This window comes from Bradysia coprophila, unplaced genomic scaffold (assembly GCF_014529535.1).
Source record: "Bradysia coprophila strain Holo2 unplaced genomic scaffold, BU_Bcop_v1 contig_232, whole genome shotgun sequence".
Lineage (NCBI taxonomy): Eukaryota > Metazoa > Arthropoda > Insecta > Diptera > Sciaridae > Bradysia > Bradysia coprophila.
Window position 1 is genome coordinate 2,721,240 of NW_023503493.1, and position 22,818 is coordinate 2,744,057.

Sequence of the window (22,818 nt, forward strand, 5' to 3'; positions counted from 1 at the left end):
TATTAGATTATGTCACGGACGGACGTGGATGGGAAAACCTCGGATATAAATTCGGTGTGTACACAACTGTGCCGAGGTAATTTATTGTTGTCGCACACGGAAATTCATTAAAATTTTCGTAAGTTTAGTTATACGTATACGTACAAACGATTTACCAGACTCAACCGCTGTTGACCGATGTTAAAAAAAATTCAAGTTACGCCCCCCTGCCCTTCTCATCAGGCTATGGCGACAACGATACTTGATACAATGCTCTAGGAACACCATATCAATTTGCACACGAACAAGTATAGCGAATCATAATCGAAATGAAATTCCAATTCATCACTATCCTTGCAGACGCGTGGTGGTCTGTGGTAAACTAAGTTTTGGCTTTTGTGTCTCATACGTTGTGAACTTAGGAAAGTTTTTTGTAGCTGGTAATTTTGGCTCCAGGTAATCAATAGCTGTCACAGCTGTTACAGCAGTTGTAGATTACCTGATGTCAAAATTACCAGCCATAAGTGAGATTTTCAACTCTTTTTCCTCGGTTTGTAATGTAACTAGATTTGTTGAAGTTTTTAAACCAAAAGATCCAAAAGATACCATCACTGAATTGCATAAACATTTTTATTGCCTGCCACATGCGAAAGTTGATCATTAGCTAGCCGTTTGCTACCTGCGAAAACGATCCATTACTTGGAGAATACTTTCGGTTCATTTTACGTGAATACCATTGTGATAATCAACTATTCAACTTTCGCATGAGACAGGCAGTAAACCAATCACATTGCATCCTTCGAAAGTATTTCAAGCTCGACACCTCACACGTGTGTTTTTTGGGCAACTTGCTTCGGTAACTGTCTTTTCGACGAGTGTAGTTGTTTACCTTGCACGGATGCATACACTTAACACTAGTCAAAAAGACAGTTGTCGAAGCTTGCTGCTTATGTAATGAATTACTTTGGCAGCGTCTAATGCAATCTCCTATTCTACTGCTCAACTGTTATAAACTGTTCGAAAACAACAGTTGAACGAGTTTTTTTTTCGTCAACACAAGATATGGTCGAATGTCAAACTTTGTATGCGCTATGTCCGATTTCATACAAACTCACCTCTCAAGATAGGTGAGTTTGTTTATATGAAATCGCTATGTCCTCCGTATTGTATGGACAGACCATACCTGGTTTGTACAAGTACATTCATTGGTTGACGCCACAGAGAATTTTTCATGGCACTGCCTTCGTGATCAACTTAGAAGTGTCTTAACCTGTTCTTTTAGAATCTGTGTAAGTACAAGTTTTTAGTCAGCCAATGAGTGCGTTTGATTACGCGAAAGAGACTGTTGTTTAGAACAGTTTGTGGAATAAAGTTCACCAAAACCTCTGGTGGAAGATCATTTAACATGTGTAGGAATGCTAAGAGGGCAGTACTGGTCCATACACGTACTTCCTCGCACACACCAATGAGTTTTCTTTTTCATCTCGATGGTGAGTGCATTCCATTCCGCCATTGAATCTATTTGATGTTTTCTGTTAGAATAAAATTCTTCAATTTGAAAACATTTCGTGTGATCCTCTGCAATGAAAGTGTGGTCTATTGTCCGCCCGGAGGACATAAAAATTGGATTTTCGTACTTAAACGCACTCATTTTCATATTATTTGGACATAAAATGTGAGTGCGTTTAAGACGAATTCGCCGATCGACCATACCTGTTCTAGACTTTCAATGATCCTCTGAGCGAGCAGGATACATATTGCAATGATGTATGATGCATTGTGGTTGCTGGTGAAAATAATACGAAAGTTGAGTTTCATTTCATTTTTGATTCGCTAGACTTTTACATGCAAAAAGGTATGACCTACTTCGCGGAGGTTGGTCATTTATTTGCCTCTGTCGCCATGATGAGATGTGGTATTTTTGAACAGCATTATTAAATGCAAAGCATCGAAAGATGTTCATATCATCTCACAGATCGAAACAGTGGTGCAAACCCTTCGCTATAGATGTATTTTACTTGCATTACGTCTCCCTTTCAGTTCTCCATTGCGCTTTGAAATTGGTGCGGTTACATCGTCACTTCAGTGTTCCAATTTGTTAATTAAATACGATTCATCTTTCCAATTTCTTTAAAATCGACAATAGAGCGACATGGTTCGAGTGTACAAAAAGGAGAAACGGTGACTTCAAAACCGAACGTCTGAATCTATAGCCATATGCGAAACGTAGTAGACAACATAAAGCAAAGCACCAATCTTATGTATTTTATATGAGGATTTATGCCCTACCCAACTTATTACGGGTAAAACGTAACTATGGTGATATACGTACATGTTCAAGTGGGTACACACATCGAAACAAAAACGAAATCCTCTTTAGCATACAAGAAACCACCCATCCGTAGTTCAAGTAAAGTTTTCGGAATAACGTTTAATTAGCACTGTGCTCTCTGTGCCGTTATACAGTAATATATGTGCGAATTTCACATATTTTGAAGCTTCCACATATATGTACACATCGTGGGTATACTATACGTACACATCATATTATATCCTTTTGCACATATTAATTCTGATGTACGTATAGATGCCATATTACTCTTCCGAAAATATATTGGAGCCACGCTATTTTCTCATGCTACAAAACATTTCAATGCTTAAACCACACCATTTACCTACCCATAGAAGTTTTCGTTTGAACGCTAGAGTCACTCACATTCTCGACGATGGCTGGTGGGATATGCATATTGTTATAATGGTACAATTTTGCCTTGCAGTGGCGGCGGTGGAGGAGCGCCACTACCTTCTTGCCCAGACTGAGGAGCTACTTTTCAATCGACAACATTGTTGAGATTCGTTTGAAAAACAGCCTAGAAGCCAAAACCACTTTCCAAAAAATTCTTCGAAGCTTCTGTGGCTAGTGGGAGGTATTCAAAAACCCAAAACATGCACTTTTTTACAGAAATATCTCGAGGTACGCGAAACGTACATGGTCGTGTGAAGTGTCTTCAAAAAGGCAATTTCACGTACTTTTAGGGCAGACAGGATCTTACTGGGTTTTGGAAGTATCTACGATGAAATATGCGAAGTTGACATGTTTAAATGCTCATATTATATCGTAGATGCTACCAAATCTCGTAAGATCCTATTTGCCTTAAAGGCACGTGAAACTACCTTTCCAATGACACCCCACACGACCATATACGTTTCGTGTGCCTCGAGCAATTTCTGTAAGAAAAGTGCAAGTTTTCGGTTTTTAATCATCTCCCACTAGCCACACAAGCTTCGAAGAATTTTCTTGAGAGTGTTTTTGGCTTCTAGGGTCGATTACCTTTCTGGGCACGAATGGAAAATTCCACTGAAGAATGCGTCCGATTTCGGTGGGCTGGAAGAGTCCCTCGAACTGAAACTGAAAGATAAGTTGGACCTAGAGGTGTGCGCCGATCTTAAAATAGTCGGCGGCGGTGCGCCGACTGGTAAGGGATCGGCGGTGGCGCGCCGGCAGAAATTTATAGTCGGCGGCGGTGCGCCGATCGGCGCGCCGATAAATTTACAAAAAATCTAAACTTTCGAAAATAATGCAAAAACATTTGAAAAAGCGTGCGCAATCCTTTTTCCGAACACTGAATTCTTACTATCTTGCGATCTGAAGTATCAACCACTTATACAAGGGGAATCAACTGAGACGTATCTCACCTTTTATATTTTGAATGTACAATCACTGACCTATTATTTTAAAAACATCTAATTTAATGAATCCAAGAATGATTAGTGAGTTTGCGTAAATGACATATAAGCTATAAGTCAACTTATAAGTTGGAAATTTTAAGTCACATCTTCATACTAGATGTTCTGCAGGTTTCTTATTTCTAACTTATAATTTATGTCATTTACGCAAACTCACTACTATTATCTTTCGATTTATGCAATAACCGTTCCCGTTGCCTTTAGTCCATCTTCGATGTAGGAGTGAGATCGTAGTAGAAGGTTTTCGCAAATAAGAGATTTAGATAAACTTAAATTTATAAGTAATAAGACTACGCCAAAATGATTCTTTTCCCAACTTTTTTACATAAAGCAGCTAAAAATTGAAAATAAAGATACCAGTGTTTCGTCTTTTGACGAAAAAACTTGAAACCGGAAAGATTTTCCACTTTATAAATTCCTGAAACATGTGATTTGCGCCATTTTCCACCCAAATTCCACATAAGGTCTTAAGTTTGCCACTTTACAATTACAGTAGTATTCACCGAGTTTTGACTGATTCACTGTATTTTGTTCTCTTTCTTCTTTCTCTTATCTGCATCAACAGACAATAAAAGAAACTTTGTCTGCCGTCTGCCGCGCTCCATTCCATTGCACAGAAAATAGAGTAACGTACCCAAGGGTTCACGTTAAGTGAGGATACAGAAAATACAAATGCTGTTTCGATCTCGGATATCGATGGCGGTCCCAGGCCAGCGTGATCTGATCATCCTTAGTTGTATCCATCGATACCCTTCCCAAGACAGCAGCAAACTTTTTCTTTGGACTAGTATTTAAAAATTTGCATAAAACACTTGCCATCTACTGATGGAAATAGGATACGTTATAGAAAGCTACTTCGAAGATAACCCTATCGTAGCATCAGAAACAAAATCACCGTCGCCGTCGTACAGTGTGAGTAAGAAGAAAAACCCAAAGTTCCAACAAAAAAAATTAACAAAAAACTCCTTTCTACGCATATAGAAACATAGCAGCATAACCTGACTTATAAATTAAGAGAGATAAACTTTTGCTAAAACCTTGTTAATTAAAATGGCTGAAAGCACTAAACGTATAAAATTTCGGCGCGACGAAAATACAATCGGCGGCGGCGGCGGCGTGGGCTATTATTTTTCAGCGGCGGCGCGCCGAAAAATTAGCAAAAAATCGGCGGCGCGCCGGCGTAAAATCGGCGGTGCACACCTCTAGTTGGACCGCCACTGCTGCACACAGTACATTTGCCTTTCCCATTACACTTTGTACAATTATTTCGTCCTTAAAACTAAAAGCGATTCTCTGACAAGGACTGCTACACTTACCATGATAGACATTGTATGTACGAATGCTTTAGATTGATGATTTATAATTAGGCAGCACATTTGCATTTAAGGAGGATGGAGTGGAGATGAATGTGTTCCGGATGGGAATCGTTGGTATTTATGGCTTTTTTAACGAATGACGAACTACCCGAACTCATGAAAGCTTTTGTCGAAAAGCAATCTGCAATGTTCCGGCCTCTTGGTTTATCTTTCAATTTGAGGAACTTTCTAGTCCTGAAATTTGATGGAATAGACGAAACGAAGCCAATGAATCTAAACCTTCAGCCAGTGCAAGATTTGTGAAATTTTCAAGAAATTCGCGAATTTTCAAGGAATTTCCAATTCGCAAAAATACTTCCTATCTCCAGTTGGCCAGAAGACAAAGTAGGCTAAAAGAACCTGTGTTGGTAAGACTGATTCTGAGCTAAGTTATATCGCAGCACTACACCATCGTCTCATACATTTTTGATATGCAACTCAGAGAGATGCTAATATGCCGACTGAATAGAGGGAATATGTCGAATGACAGCTGGTTTTTTGAGATAGAATTCAAAATCATTTGACGTATTCACTCTATCCGTGAAATAACCGAAAAATTAATCAGGAACTCCACTTATTGGGAAGCATTAAGCATTAAGAAAACCATGAATCAGAAATTGTAATGAGTTTCGGGACAAAATATCCACATCAAAGTTTATAAGGACGTGCGGGGGCTGCCGCCCCTCGACCCCGCTTTTTTATTTTTTTAAATTCTTCACGGCCTGCGGTGCTACATCATCTGTAAAAAACATAATATTACTGGCGTGCGCAATATTGTACTTATGTATATGAAGTGAATTCCAGTACAATCGAGTCATAATTTATTTGTCTTCCAATTACAATCGAACTGAACTTACTCGATATATTCTCATATGCTCAATGAGCATTGGTCATATGCTCGACTATTCCCGGATATAGTCGATGTACTCGAATAAAGCAGACAACGTCCTCTAATATAGTCGATGTCCTCAAATATAGTCGATGTTCTCGAATATAGTCGATGTCACGTAATATAGTCGACATCCTCGAATGTAGTCGATGTCCTCTAATATAGTCGATATCCTCGAATATAATCGGTGTCCTCTAATATAGTCGATGTCATCTAATATAGTCGATGTTCTCGAATATAGTCGATGTCACGTAATATAGTCGACATCCTCGAATGTAGTCGATGTCCTCTAATATAGTCGATATCCTCGAATATAATCGGTGTCCTCGGATTTAGTCGACATCCTCGAATATAGTCGACTTCATTGAATATAGAAGATGTTCTCGAATATTGTCGATGTCCTCTACTATAGTCGATGTCACGTAATATAGTCGACATCCTCGAATGTAGTAGATGTCATCTAATATAGTCGATATCCTCGAATATAGTCGATGTCACGTTATATAGTCGACATCCTCGAACGTAGTCGATGTCCTCGAATATAGTCGATGTCCTCTACTATAGTCGATGTTCTCGAATATAGTCGATGTCTTCTACTATAGTCGATGTTCTCGAATATAGTCGATGTCCTCGAATATAGTCGATGTCCTCGAATATAGTCGATGTTCTCGAATATAGTCGATGTCAAGTAATATAGTCGACATCCTCGAATGTAGTCGATGTCCTCTAATATAGTCGATATCCTCGAATATAATCGGTGTCCTCGGATTTAGTCGACATCCTCGAATATAGTCGACTTCATTGAATATAGAAGATGTTCTCGAATATTGTCGATGTCCTCGAATATAGTCGATGTCACGTAATATAGTCGACATCCTCGAATGTAGTAGAAGTCCTCTAATATAGTCAACTTCTTTGAATATAGTAGATGTCATCTACTATAGTAGATGTCATCTAATATAGTCGATATCCTCGAATATAGTCGATGTCACGTTATATAGTCGACATCCTCGAACGTAGTCGATGTCCTCGAATATAGTCGATGTCCTCTACTATAGTCGATGTTCTCGTATATAGTCGATGTCCTCTAATATAGTCGATGTCATCTAATATAGTCGATGTTCTCGAATATAGTCGATGTCACGTAACATAGTCGACATCCTCGAATGTAGTCGATGTCCTCTAATATAGTCGATATCCTCGAATATAATCGGTGTCCTCGGATTTAGTCGACATCCTCGAATATAGTCGACTTCATTGAATATAGAAGATGTTCTCGAATATTGTCGATGTCCTCGAATATAGTCGATGTCACGTAATATAGTCGACATCATCGAATGTAGTCGATGTCCTCTAATATAGTCGATATCCTCGAATATAATCGGTGTCCTCGGATTTAGTCGACATCCTCGAATATAGTCGACTTCATTGAATATAGAAGATGTTCTCGAATATTGTCGATGTCCTCGAATATAGTCGATGTCACGTAATATAGTCGACATCCTCGAATGTAGTAGAAGTCCTCTAATATAGTCAACTTCTTCGAACATAGTAGATGTCATCTAATATAGTCGATATCCTCGAATATAGTCGATGTCATGTTATATAGTCGACATCCTCGAACGTAGTCGACATCCTCGAACGTAGTCGATGTCCTCGAATATAGTCGATGTCACGTAATATAGTCGATGTTCTCGAATATAGTCGATGTCTTCTACTATAGTCGATGTTCTCGAATATAGTCGATGTCCTCGAATATAGTCGATGTCCTCGAATATAGTCGATGTCCTCGAATATAGTCGATGTCCTCGAATATAGTCGATGTCCTCGAATATAGTCGATGTCCTCGAATATACTAGATGTCATTGAATATAGTCGACATCCTCGAACGTAGTCGATGTCCTCGAATATAGTCGATGTCACGTAATATAGTCGATGTTCTCGAATATAGTCGATGTCTTCTACTATAGTCGATGTTCTCGAATATAGTCGATGTCGTCGAATATAGTCGATGTCCTCGAATATAGTCGATGTCCTCGAATATAGTCGATGTCCTCGAATATAGTCGATGTCCTCGAATATACTAGATGTCATTGAATATAGTCGACATTCTCGAATATAGTCTACTTCATTGAATATAGAAGATGTTCTCGAAGATAGTCGATGTCCTCAAATATAGTCAATATATTTGTAGATGTCATCTAATATTGTCGATGTACTCGAATATAGTCGATGTCTTCTAATAAAGACGATGTACTCGAATGTAGTCGACATCCTCGAATATAGTCAACATCATCGAATGGCGAGTTATTGGTGAGAGTCTATGCAACTCTCATGGAGAAAAAAAAACTAATTTTTCTTCCAACATTTCATATTTTTCGTGTTACTTGTTTTATGTTTTCCCAATTTCACATTTTCCCAATATTTGGTTTCGTAAATATTTTTCCTAATTTACGTTTCCTAAAAATTTTTCCTGATTTTTGGTATTCTGAATTAAAATTTTCCTGGTTAATGAGTAATACCCCCAGTCCCAGTCATCATATTAGTATGTATGGACAAATGGCAAGGTGTCGAGGGGAAACTACTTCGAAAAACGGCGGCTAGGACTTCGATTTTTCGTGAGTTTTTTTTACTTTTATGCCTTCTGAATACATCCGAGATTTTCCGGATATCGTCGAATTTTCCTGATTTACCGGGATTTTCCGTGACCTTCCTGGATTTTTTGTGATTTTACCGGACCCTTATTTTGACTCGCTGGACTTTTTAGGTCTTTTTTCCATAGGAAAAACATAGCTAACGCCGACCCGTACGAAACACCTATTCGTATCAAAAGCCTTTAATGTGAAACTCTTCATTTCTCTTACTTCATTTTCTTCTCTGCTGAAAAACTATTCTCCCTTTAAAATCACTTACATTATCCACTCTTTGCCTTGTTATCATATACAACTAAATTGCCGGAGGCAATATAGACAGCCCCGTACGAAGTCAAATTTCATAAATTCCTATTTAAACAGCTATATACCGCTATATTTACCTATATTTCACTGTAAATAAACATTTCACAGAGGAATATGCTATTATATAGCACTATATGCCTGTATATAGCTCAATATAGCTGTATATAGGTATATATAGATGTCCATATAGGGAATCCCTGAAACCCCTCACACTTAACACATTATTTCCATGTTAACAGAAACTCTCTAAGCATCATTTTTCCCACTTTATATCACTTTTACTAAAATCCAATATGGCCGCCGGCAGCCATTTTGTTAGGAGACCGGAAATAGTACCGACGCTTTACATTCGTTAATACCTTTCAAACAAAAAAAAATCATGAAATTCGGTCAAAATTTACTCGAGATATTGTCAAAATACACCACGTTCACCGTACTTCCGAGTAGCCAGATAAGAGCTCACTCCAAGAGACCTAGCTCACGCTCCGGAGAACAAAATTTCATGACCTTTTTTGTCCCTGATTGGTACGGTCAATACCTATCTAATAAAGTGAAAACAGACGAAATATGTTCAAATTTGGCCGACCTACAAGCAAAAACTGCTTGCCGCCCTGTGCCTGTTTCACACCAAGGGGTCTAACTCACGAGTCGGTCATCCGATTTCCATTAACTTTTTGTCGATCGGTATTGTAATGACCTTTTATTTGACGTATCAGTTACAAGTGTAACGTTTGAATGTCCGGAGATATCTTCGAAAAACCGTAAAGCACTTATTGGGCCACAGCTCGGGAGGGGTCGATCCAAAATCACTCATCTTCGAACTCAGCCTGTCTTTTGACATTACCAAACGGGGAAAAAAAGAATTTTCAAAATCGGATGCGTTTTACTCAAGTTATCGTGCAGACGGACAGACGGACAGACGGACATTTTTTTTTTCGCGGATTTGGCATCTCTAGACAACCACAATCGGTTTCCCCTTATTCAGGTAGTCCAATTCGACGTGTTACAAACGTATGCGTAAACCTATAAGACCCCAGTACTTCGTACGGGTCTAAAAAGACCTATTGTGGGCACTTCATCTGTCCGTCCGTCCGTCTGTGTCACAAATCAAATGTGATTGATAAAAGTTAGAATTGCAATGCTACTATGAGCAAACCAACACCAGGCAAATCAATTGTTATTTGTTATCTGATAACCGATCGCTCATAGCAGACATTGCAATTTGAAAGTTTGGTAGTTGATGGTAGTTGGACCCCCAAAATATTTAGCAGCAAAGATGTTTCTTACTCGAGAGACGCACACCGACTGACGAAATTACTCTGCCTGCTGGTCTATTTATAACACAAATATTTGGTAGTTGACTACCACGATGGTAAATTGCAATGCTACTATGAGCAAACCAACACCAGGCAAATCAATTATTATTTGTTATCTGATAACCGATCGCTCATAGCAGACATTGCAATTTGAAAGTTTGGTAGTTGTTGGTAGTTAGACCCCCAAACTATATAGCAGCAAAGATGTTTCTTACTCGAGAGACGCACACCGACTGACGAAATTATTCGACCTGCTGGTCTATTTATAAATCGAGTATTTGGTAGTTGACTACCAAAGTGGTAGTTGACTACCAAAGTGGTAGTTGACTACCAAAGTGGTAGTTGACTACCAAAGTGGTAGTTGACTACCAAAGGGGTAGTTGACTACCAAAGTGGTAGTTGACTACCAACGTGGTAGTTGACTAATACGGATGTTGTAGATATGTTTACTGTTTGAGAGCTGCACACCGACTGATGAAATTAATCGGCTCGCTTGCCTATTTATAATTCCAAAATTTGGTAGTTGAATACCAAAGTGGTACTTGAATGAGTACCAAGCTAGTAGTAAACAGAAATTGAAAAAAAAAAATGAAAAAAGACCTCACCAGGCTTCAGCCGGTCTATTCTTGTTGTGATTTTTCATGACTTTTCGCAACTTTTGTGACGTTTCGGGATTTTCCGTGACTTTTTGACTTTACCGATGACATTGTTACTTTCCGGAAAAATTTGTGAAAATTTGTCGTCACTGAACCATGACTCTATGTGGCGCAAGAACAAAAGCTTTAAATCTGCTACTTCTCTTGTTTGGATTGTAAAAGAACCAGAAATCATCTCCCATACCTTTCCGTCAGATGTGAATAAATTTTAGGAAACATTTGGTGCCTTTCACTATAAATTTGACGAAAAAAAAATTTCCTTCTCATCAAATTCCTCTCATCTTCAACCGAGCCTGTTATCGTGCGATAAAAGGAAAATAATCCGAAAAAAAAAAAATATTTCCACAACCGAAACATTTTTCATCACCATCGCGATTTGTGAGCACATAATAACATGTTCGCTCCAAACCATTTATCATTTATCATTTTCGAGTTAAGTGTGAGTACTATAAGTATACACACAACACATACACTTCCCAATTAAAATCAGAAATCAATTTGAAACCCGTCAAAAATATTTTCACACTACAACAGACCGCAACCATCATCAATATCAGATGTATCGACATTTTTTTTTGCCCCGCTGATTATAATATAACGTAACGCGTTAGCGGAAGTTGAAAAATGAATTTTTAATGAGTCCCTCGTTTTTATATCAGTACTTCGATGGATGGATATTATGTATGTGCTCTGTATGCACCTATCAGTGCAGAGGTGAGGGAAATGTTTAGTTGTGATGTTTAAGCTATCATTGATTTCAATTCGCCACACATAACACTCGTTTGTAGATAGACAATGTCTATAAATATAACCGTGTGTTCGGTTAGATGTGCTCTAGACTCCTCACCTATATATTCAAGGTACATTATATTGAATCAAAGGCAAAATATCTAAAAATTTGTGTGAGTGATTCGAATACGTGACATTTGCCGCGTTTTCCTTTATTGGTAATGATGTACAGTATGTGCAGAATACAAACTAAGGAAACTCGCATCGACATTACATTACCATCTCGAGTGTCGTGTTTTAGTTAACGTTTACTTGATGTGGTTTCAATTAAATGCTGATTCTGTCTCTGATGAGATTAGAAACTTATGGAGAACTCTTGCAACTTTTGGAAGAAGGTAATGTTGAGACATCTTCAAAATTCATTCGATGATAAGTCTATGAATACCGAAACGCGTAAACTTTATGCCACTTCAACATTAGAATGTAAAATCTGTTTGTAGTTTTAGCCTCACGGATCATCTTAACGACAGAGTGCCGGCATAACGTTATTTTTTTTCGTTTATTGACGTAATGCTTGATTTCCTCTTTCCAAAAACGTACTCCGTGTGAAAGACACATTTGAATTTTTTCAATTTTTGCTTTGTTTATTTGACAGCTCTCTCGCGGCTCTCTCACGTAGTATTTTCTGTTGAGTGGAAACTATACTTAACGCTGCGAAAACGTATAAAATGCATGTAGCGTTACCATCAGAACCAAAAATTTAAAGTTACGGCCCGAAATGGTATAACATGCTTGTAATGTTATGCAATGAAAAGGCAAAAAAATCGAAACAATAACGGTGCAGCCTGAAACTTTTTGTATAATGTGACGCCTGACACCGACTGACAACCACGTCATTTATACCGTGGAGCCTTTTGAATAGTTTTTATGAAAGAAAAATTCAATTTTTTTGGTTAATTTTCGTATGCACGTAGTAGTATAGTATGCAACGGCTTCCAAATTGTCGAAACTAGTACATAAATCTAGTACATTTTCTACTGGCCATACAAAAATTCATCCGAAAATGAAGTCTCTGCAGTTCATTGCTGGAATCCCTGTATGTTTTGAAATTGTAGAAAAATATGGGTCCAAAATTTAACCTCCCTGCTCCGGAGAGTCTGAATGATTCAATCCCATTTACAGATGCATTTTAGACTCTCCCTGCAAAATGAGCATACCTAGTTTACAGTCCATCCATTCGTTCCTTGCCACTCGTCAAAAAAAATAAAATTGAAAGCAGGTACGTACAGGAAAGGGCAATCAAATTTCAGCTTAAATTTGCCTCTCAGCTGATGCACTAATGCAAACATAGCTGTCTTTTGCTGAAAACAAACGAGGCATTCAAAACATGTTTTGGTCCTTGTTTTCATGACGAAATTGTCGCAACTGTCAAATAAAGTTAGAAATTTCTCTATCGAAAATTACTATTGCTGCATTTGTCGATGAAAACTAGGACCAAAACACGTTTTCAATGTCTCGTTTGTTTTCAGCATTAGCACGTTTTACGGTTCCACTAACAAGGAATGAATTAATGAATGAGTGAACCAGCTGAAGCAAAATTCCGTGTAACGTAACATGCTCGTCAGGGGCATGCTAAATTAGGGTATGCGCAAGATAAGGAGTCTTCAAATGTACATCCGTTGCCACCTAAATTACGATCATTGAGGCCAGATTTCCGGCATAAGGTTATTTTCGTCGTTTTTACTTTGTGCACTGACGTAACGTTAATAAACCCTATGTAGTCTGTCTCTATGAGAGAACCTAAAAAAGGTAACGTTAGAACCAAAAATTTAAAGTTAAGTGTCCACTTTACACAACAAAAAGTACTCAGTGAGAGAGCTGTCAAAAAAACAAAGAAAAATTTGAAAAAATTCAATTTTGTCTCTCACACTTTTTTGGTAAGAGGAAACTAAGCATTACAGTCGTTACAGTCCGGAACGGTACCGACGTTGCACGACACCAGTACTTGAATCAACATACTGAACGATTTTTAGAAAGAGAGTTGTAACGTTATAGAGATGGTAGCGTGCTTGTAACGTTACGAATTGTAACGAAAAGACAAAAGTCCAAACAATTACAGCTCGGAACTTTTCGAATGAAGTTATAACGTTAACCTGTCACAGACGACATGCATATATTAACAGTTTTTACGATCTGATCTATTACTTCATTTGATCAAAGATTTTTAGAGATTGATCAGAAATCTTTTACTTCATTTGTTTTGAACACGCTTTTTGCTATATAAGACTTCATTAGTCAAAGCTTGTCGTTTATTATTGATTTCGTTGGTCATAACAAATGACAGTCGTCTGTGACAGATTCAGGATGATTGCTTGAGGCTGAAACAGTTCCTTCAATAATGATATAAGTGACAAGCATTTCGGGACTGGCGTGAGGACATTTGGCTTGTTTGAACCATAAAATCGTCCAAATTGATTCAATTTTCTTTAATGGTAATCATCAGTTACCGAATTGTCCGTTCCACAGACAATTTCTGTTTTTCGTTGTCTCATGGAGTGCAATGTACTCATAACACACAAAGGACACCGAAAAACTTTCCTCCCAATCGTGCTTTGCTCGTCGCAACAATAGATGCTCTAATAAGCGAAATTAAAAATCAAAATTCGAAATTATTTTGAATTACAAAACGGACATATGCATGCATCTCCTCATTGTAACATTGATTGTTGCTACTTTTGTTCAATTATCCAATGTCGTCACACACAGTAAATCAAAAAAATGATATGTGCGTACATTCGGTGCATAGTGAAAGGGTTTCCCATTTTTATTATTTATTCGTTCTAACCGAATTGAACATATTGAATTGCATGCCTAGCCATATATCGGCAATATAAATTCAAAAACATTTTTCGATTTTTAAAATCAATTTTTTTTTTATTTAAATTCAGATTCACTACACAAAGAAATCGAATATATCATCCATAAATTCAAGGAACAATGGATCGGTGTCATGTTTATGCCGCCAAAATATTCCTTCGATCCCAATAACATTCATTTGTAATAATTTTTTTTGTATATTTCGTTTTCCGATTTTTATGTGTGCTACTCCTCGATGTGCTATCATCCCGTTGTGTAGTAACATATACACACAGTACATGCGATATTTTGCGTTTAATGTTAGGGGATGTTTTTCTGGTACACAAAAAAAAACAGTTTTTTTTTCTTTGAATAATTTATTCTGTTATGCATATGCAGCACCGTACAATACAACTTTTTTTTGTGTGATTTACATACACATTTATTATGCCAGGGACCTATGTGATGTGGTTCGTTATATCAGAGAAAAACTCATAAAAAAAAACGAATGAAATTAATGCATTTGATAGGGTTGCAAAAAGAAAATTAAGTAGCATGTATTGAAGAGTGCCTGACGATTTTTTATTTTTTGATATTTAATTTTATGTGCACAAGAATTTTGATGTTGTTGTCGTTGCAAGGGTTGCATTGCTCTCTGTGAATATTTAGGGGATGGAATTCTATATATATTTTAATAATAGAATATTATGTACCTCTTGAAGGTCAACAGCATCATCGTTGAGCTGCTTTAATTTGGAAATAATTGCGAAAAAAAATTATTCGCAAAAGTTTTGTATTCGTCGTTGGTATGCCAACAAGAACTGGTAAATTTGAATACTCGACGGATGCTGAATTGTCTTGCGTTTTCGTGGGAGGATGGATATGTTTGCGAATGAAAATCGTTCACGTAGCCACTTCTCTTCCTGAGGGATTCTTTTGAAAAAAAGCCTACCGAAATCGGGCGTGTTTTCTAGTGGAACTTTTTATAGGTACCAAGAAAGGACTTCGACCCTAGAAGCCAAAACCACTCTCAAAAAAATTCGTCGAAGCTTTTATGGCTGGTGAAAGGTGATCGAAAGCCGAAGATTTGCACTTTTCTTACCAAAATTTCTCCGGATACACGAGCCGTACAGGGTCGTGTGGGGTGTCATTAGAAAGGTAATCACATGTTCTATTGAGCCGAATAGAGACTCATCGGTTTTAAAATTAATCCACACTGAAATATGTGCAGTTGAAGTTTCCTACCAATATTTCTCTAGTTACTATGATGATATCAAGAAACAGCTACGACGAATAAATGAAACACTTGTGCTTGTTACTGGTCTAAGCAGAGAATGACTTTTTATTCACGAACTGAGATGACATTAGACAGATAACAGTATGGACCAATGGTCCCATATGAACAGTGATGAATGGATACAATTCAATATTCAACAGCCTCCTTGAATTTATACTTTCATCAAAACAAAATGATAAAACAATCACAGAATTACGTTAAATTGTCACAGTGTGTTAAACAACTTTTCGACCTTTTCAGCATACAGCTTACAAAGGACTGCCCCGCCGTCCAGATTGCACATAATTGTTGACGACATTGACATCATCACCCAAGTCACTTGTGGCATCGCTCGCTAAACCAATTTCTATGCACGACCAAGCCTTTTTGATTACCAAGTATGACTTGGATGATATTTTCCAGGTGTCATAATTCTCACGACCTTTCAGTTTGTGAAATCGATTTGCTTCAGTTGCCATTTTCGAAAAACTGTTCTCGAACGTTCTATCCTTGAGCAATGTCACCGTTTAACAAAATGTATGCGACCAAAATGAACCTCGATTATAGAATTTGTCCAACCACTCGTCCTTCCTGTGTTTACCAATCCAGGTTTCACAACAATCCAGTTGCCACAGTAGCCGACGATCATAAACTTCTTTCTCGTCCTTGCTGTGTTTACCAATCCAGGTTTCACAACAATCCAGTTGCCACAGAAGCCGACGATCAAACAACTCGATCTCCGCTTCACCGTTTCACCAAGCACAATGTACCGCTATTCCAGAAAAAATTTCATCCAAACGAAAAATCTCTTGTCCAACGAAACAGGACAAAATTTTGTCTAACCAAACGTAAAAAAATGTAGTCGCAACACTTTCGCTAACTTTAGGTCTTCTAATTTGAAACTTTTTTTTTTACAAAATTTAATTAATTTTCATGTCTGGGCCCATAACCTATGATGATATCAAGAAACAGCTACGACGAATAAATGAAACACTTGTGCTTGTTACTGGTCTAAGCAGGGAATGACTTTTTATTCACGAACTGAGATGACATTAGACAGATAACAGTATGGACCAATGGTCCCATATGAACAGTGATGAATGGATACAATTCAATATTCAACAGTTACACGAGCCGTACATGGTGGTGTGGGGTATCATTTGAAAGGTAATTTTATGTGCTTTTGGGCCAAATAGGGTCTTATGGGGTTTGTATGCATATGCGATGAAATATGGACACTTAAACATTTCAACTTCTCATATTTCATCGTAGATGCTTTCAAACCCCCATAAGACCCTATTTGGCCCAAAAGCACATAAAATTACCTTTCAAATTACCCTGTACGGCTCGTGTATCCGGAGAAATTTTGGTAAGAAAAGTGCAAGTTTTCGGTTTTTGATCGCCTTTCACCAGTCACAAAAGCGTCGAAGAATTTTTTTGAAAGTGGTTTTAGGTTCTAGGGTCGAATACCTTTCAGCCACATATAAAAAAGTCCACAGGAAAATGCGTCCGATTTCGGTAGGCTGTTTTTCAAAAGAATCCCTCCCTCTCTTCTTTTTTGTTCTCTTCTTTTCATTTTTCTCCTTCTTTTTCTTCTTCTTTTTCTTCTTCTTTTTCTTCTTCTTTTGCTTTTCCTTTCTCTTCTTCGTCTTCCTCTTTTTTAATCCGTTTGTCCGCAGTTCGAAAACGGTCTTTGAAAAAAACCAGCCAGGGTGACGATTCTCGAAACATTCGTAACTTTAAGAATTCGTAACTTGACATAAGTCACTGTAGGAGCCTATATCCTACACAATTCTAAGTCGAGAACGTTCGATTGCATAGACACGAATACACATGTAAATCGCTCTCATCTCATAATATCATTTGTATCATAGCTTCATTCCGTCACTGGGACTTGACCAGTAAGCACAACAATAAATAGTTCTACAATAAGCCAGTCAACAGAGTTTCAATTTATTAGGCGGCCGAAGAGTAAACATCAAAAAATTTTTGCTCTAAAATTTTTTCAGAAAGTCGATGAAAAATAAATTAATTAATGCGTAAACGAGTGCCTGAGGGTGAATGAGACACCAATAAAGAACGTAGTGGTACAAATGAATGAAAATTTCCGAAGAAGAGACCATGAGAAATTGGCGAAAAACAGAATTGCAATTGAGCCCTCCGCCCTGATCGTGAAAGAAGAAGTTCAAAGCAAACCCGAATGAATCAGTTACTGCCACTGCCCGCAACTTAATTGAGCCCTTGAAAATGTAAGAAATTTTTGAGCAGAATTTGTTTACAAATTACGATACGATCAAGTGGGAGCAAACGGTTTTCCAAACTCCTGTCACGTAGCAAATATTGGTCCAATTGAAAAACTAATTACTGTTCCGTAGTCCTGAGGTCATTTGCTATACGCTAACACTTTATTTGACTAAAATCCTCGGAGAAAACTTGAAATGATTTTTCTCTTGATATTACTAATAGTGGATCTGATATATTCGCGACATAGCGAAGCGTTTTTCTATCGATAAGGTGAAAGAATAGTAGACAATAAAAAATGATTGCCGTAGTACCGTTCCAGATGCTCTTCTGGCAGTTGGGCCCTCAGAAAGAAGGAAAAAATCTACATTTTGGCACCAACTTTTTTTTACAAGACTTCGGTAGGTTTGCAGCCCAAAAGTACTGGGTTCATTTATATGTGCAACGATAGTGGGTGAGGCCAGCTACAACACCCCATACTCAGTTCCGTGGTACATCGAAGCTGCAGAGAAGGCGGACTCTCCGAACATTCACTATATTTCTAGTCATAACTCTAGTGGATCAACTAGCACCAAGCGGTGCGTATACTCTACCTGTAGGTCTTTTCAAGGCCGACAATCGTACAACATTACAACCATTTAAAATAATTTTTTCTTGAGTTATTGCCGAAAAACTGTTTTCGGTACCATCTGACATGTCTTCACTTTTGAGCGCTTTTCACAGAAAACAATTTTTTTTTAAGAAAAAGTGAAAGACACTTGTTTCCTAGAATTGAAAGACGAATCCAACGAGCTATCACTCATTAAAATCGGAGACCGCTTGTTTCCCAATCACCTGAAGATTTGGCGATATCACTCGTAAGTATAGTCTGGACTGAGGTTGGTATTGGTGAAGGTTACGTAAAAGGGTGAATTTACTTTTATCTTTGGGAATGAGTGTATTTCGGTGTATTTGGTACGTAAAAGGGTTAATCTGGTTGGACTTTCGTGTTGCCCATATGCTTTTGAATTGTTCCATGACCCGGATCAAGTGAAGGAAGCAGAGTGTTTTTGTACGGAATCGAATTTTCAGGACAATGGTACCTAAAGACACCGTTTCGTCCCGTTTTTTCAGGAACATCGAAGCTCATCTTTATAATTTTCGAAAATTATCAGGGACGCCAATGTGCATCAGTTCTTGAACCTATATTCGTTCTAGTGAAAGGTGGGAAATCTTTCGACCGAAATTAAGCTGATATTCATTTCTAATTCAAGTAGGCGGTCCATAGTTCTCGCTGTGGATTTGTATGGAGGTCATCATAGTCAATATCTCGTACCCTATCCAATATCTCACCACTTTTTTTCGAAAACTTTTGTTGTCTTGCGGCCAGAAAATGCGTCATTACTGTCTTCCTCAAAACCGGTTTTTTTTGCATTTTCTGGTAACAAGACAACAAATTACTGTCTTAGTGCGAAATTTTTTGTTGTGGCGTGTGGGATGCGTTTCTCACCTTCGGCTCGAAATGCAACCTCAGTAATGTACTTGCTAAATGTATACTGGAAGGACATGCGAATCGAACGTTTTACGTTTTGGAAAGATATTCATGAAAATGCATTTTGCTGTTGAGTTTGAGAAATGCGCCCAAGTGTCGGGAATGCTGACAATTTCTCCATTTCGTTATTATATAGAAACATAGCTAACGCCGACCCGTACGAAACACCTATTCGTATCAAAAGCCTTTAATGTGAAACTCTTCATTTCTTTTACTTCATTCTCTGCTGAAAAACTATTCTCCCTTTAAAATCACTTACATTATCCACTCTTTGCCTTGTTATCATATACAATTAAATTGCCGGAGGCAATATAGACAGCCCCGTACGAAGTCAAATTTCATAAATTCCTATTTAAACAGCTATATACCGCTATATTTACCTATATTTCACTGTAAATAAACATTTCACAGAGGAATATGCTATTATATCGCTCTATATGCCTGTATATAGCTCAATGCAGCTGTATATAGGTATATATACATGTCCATATATGGAACACATTATTTCCATGTTAACAGAAACTCTCTAAGTATCATTTTTCCCACTTTATATCACTTTTAATAAAATTTAATATGGCCGCCGGCAGCCATTTTGTTAGGAAACCGAAAATAGTACCGACGCTTTACATTCGTTAATACCTTTCAAACAAAAAAAAATTCATGAAATTCGGTCAAAATTTACTCGAGATATTGACAAAATACTCCACGTTCACTGTACGGCCGAGTAGCCAGATAAGAGCTCACTCCAAGAGACCTAGCTCACGCTCCGGAGAACATAATTTCATAAACTTTTTTTTCCCTTATTGGTAAGGTCAATACCTATCTAATAAAGCTAAAACGAACGAAATATGTTCAAATGTGGCCGACCTACAAGCAAAAACTGCTTGCCGCCCTGTGCCTGTTCCACACCAAGGGGTCTAACTCACGAGTCGGTCATCCGATTTCCATAAACTTTTTTTTTGTCGATCGGTATTGTAAATACCTTTTATTTGACGTATCACTTACAAGTTTAACGTTTAAATGTCCGGAGATATCTTCGAAAAACCGTAAAGCACTTATTGGGCCACAGCTCGGGAGGGGTCGATCCAAAATCACTCATCTTCGAACTTAGCCTGTCTTTTGACATTACCAAACGGGAAAAAAAAGAATTTTCAAAATCGGATGCGTTTTACTCAAGTTATCGTGCAGACGGACAGACGGACATTTTTTTTTTTCGCGGATTTGGCATCTCTAGACAACCACAATAGGTTTCCCCTTACTCAGGGAGTCCAATTCGACGTGTTACAAACGTATGCGTAAACCTATAAGACCCCAGTACTTCGTACGGGTCTAAAAATTCACATTTAAACAATTGAAGTAATAGATTTTCTACTGATCTGTACAGTAAAAGATATACCTTGCTGCCCGGGAAAGGTAAAAAAAAGTAGAAACGAAATCACACAAAATCAATGACGGATTGATCCATTCTGTAAGCAAATGATCTGTTAAAACGGGAACAGATTCTGTGTCGACCATTTTTGGTGGAACATTTAAACAAGTGAATGCAGTGAAATAACAACGACACATGTGTCTGTAAAAGTTGAACTTGAAAAAAGCAAAAAGTTGCTCCAACCCAACATTTTAATAAACTCAAACATAATTGTCTGCAATAAACACCGAACCGTACGTTTTTCCGTATTTTATTTTCCCTTATCCCTGTTACCAATAAGTTTTTCTGTTTTAAAACAACTGCACGTACACTGTCTACTCTACTCCAGTGTTTATTAGTCTTTTCTTACTGCTTCGGTTTACACAAAGTTGGTGGATGCATTTCGGTATTTTTAATATATTTGTTCCATCAAAGGAAATTCCATTGTTTCGAGAGAGGAAAAAAAACAACGTAACATCAGAGACGGAACACAGCACAACAGCATATATGAGTCTGTTGAGGAATTCAAATAAAAACATATAAAATACCATATATCGTTCATTCGTCTGATGTCTCCCATCTCTTTCTCGATGATATATGATTTTTGTATACTCATCTTCAAAGGATCAGCATTACCTTCTATTTCGAAAGCTGGGTTTTTGCTTTGCTTTCATTTTGTCGATGGATTGACAATATCTTATGTACCATTTGTCGAATGGATTGGATGTTGGGATAATAGTTGTTTGCGGAACAAGGACTGAAACAATGCGAGTGAGTATTGTCATAGCAAATTTTATGTGTTATATTCTATCCACATCTTTAAAACAATCGTTCCCAACTCAATCGTATCCTGTACTTATTACGAAATTCTAATTCTGAAACAAACTGACTGAAAAACTAAGGAGTAGTGTGTCTCTGGGAATCATAGTCGTCCTTTTCATATGTCAAAAGTGACGTTTCAAACGTCAAAAATATAAATATTGTAGGTGGCCACGAAATTTTTCATTCTATTCTGTACATTGATGAGTTCACAGTTAGTGAAGCATGTCTGTACAATGCTTGAAAAATAGACCCAATAGATCGAAAAATGTTGACAAAATTGTTTTTCGTGCATGATGTAAACCTAATGAAATCGCTCATTTGTACACATTTTTGAAAAATCAAATTCTTCAAATGGATACTAATTGACGTTGTTCCATCATTTGCATGTAGACTTTTATTTTTCAGACATTTTTCATAAAGGCTAGTTCTTTAGACCATGCCTGAAAAATGAGCGTTTTGATCAAATTTGAAAAAGTTATTTGTTGAACGAGGGAAGGAAAGTTGGAAATAGCGTTTCGAGGGTGCTATTGCCAGAGTGTAGCAAGGGTCACAAATCATCCGAGAAATGCAGTTTTCAACTTTTTCCCGAAGTCAACACAACGTTTTTCCAAACTTTCAGTGTAGTTGAGAAAATGATCATTTTCTTGCCAGCGTTGTCAAAAATATTTGACAGTTGACTCAGACATACATTTTTCATGTGACATTTGACATGCGATGAAGCGGAATGACAGTTTACAATGGATTCCCATAATGGAAATGATCTGGCAGAGAACTAAGCGAATAGAGGATGTCGACTGGTTGCCACGGAAAAGACAAAAATTACCCTTTTTGATTCAATTAATAGACTTTTAAAAAAACAATGTAGTGCAGATTTGAACGAGAATTGGTTGAACACGGTCCAGTCAAATCTCACCGCAAAGAACAGACAACAACAACAAGATTGAAACTTGGCTGAATAGGCAATACTAAGGCATTGAAACCAGTGATGGCATCGCAAAGCTTACAATTAGTAAACACAAAAAAAATAAACATAATCCCCGGAACACACATACATTC

The 22,818-nt window shown here is 37.6% G+C and overlaps 1 long non-coding RNA gene across 1 annotated transcript; it reads right to left on the reverse strand.

Moving 5' to 3' along the window:
* Positions 1 to 1,078: 1,078 nt before the first annotated feature.
* LOC119075926 lies at positions 1,079 to 16,091 on the reverse strand. Its single transcript, XR_005087497.1, has 3 exons — positions 15,964 to 16,091; positions 4,670 to 4,688; positions 1,079 to 1,089 (listed from the first exon to the last, which is right to left on the reverse strand). It is a non-coding gene; the product is annotated as an uncharacterized LOC119075926 (long non-coding RNA).
* Positions 16,092 to 22,818: the final 6,727 nt, after the last annotated feature.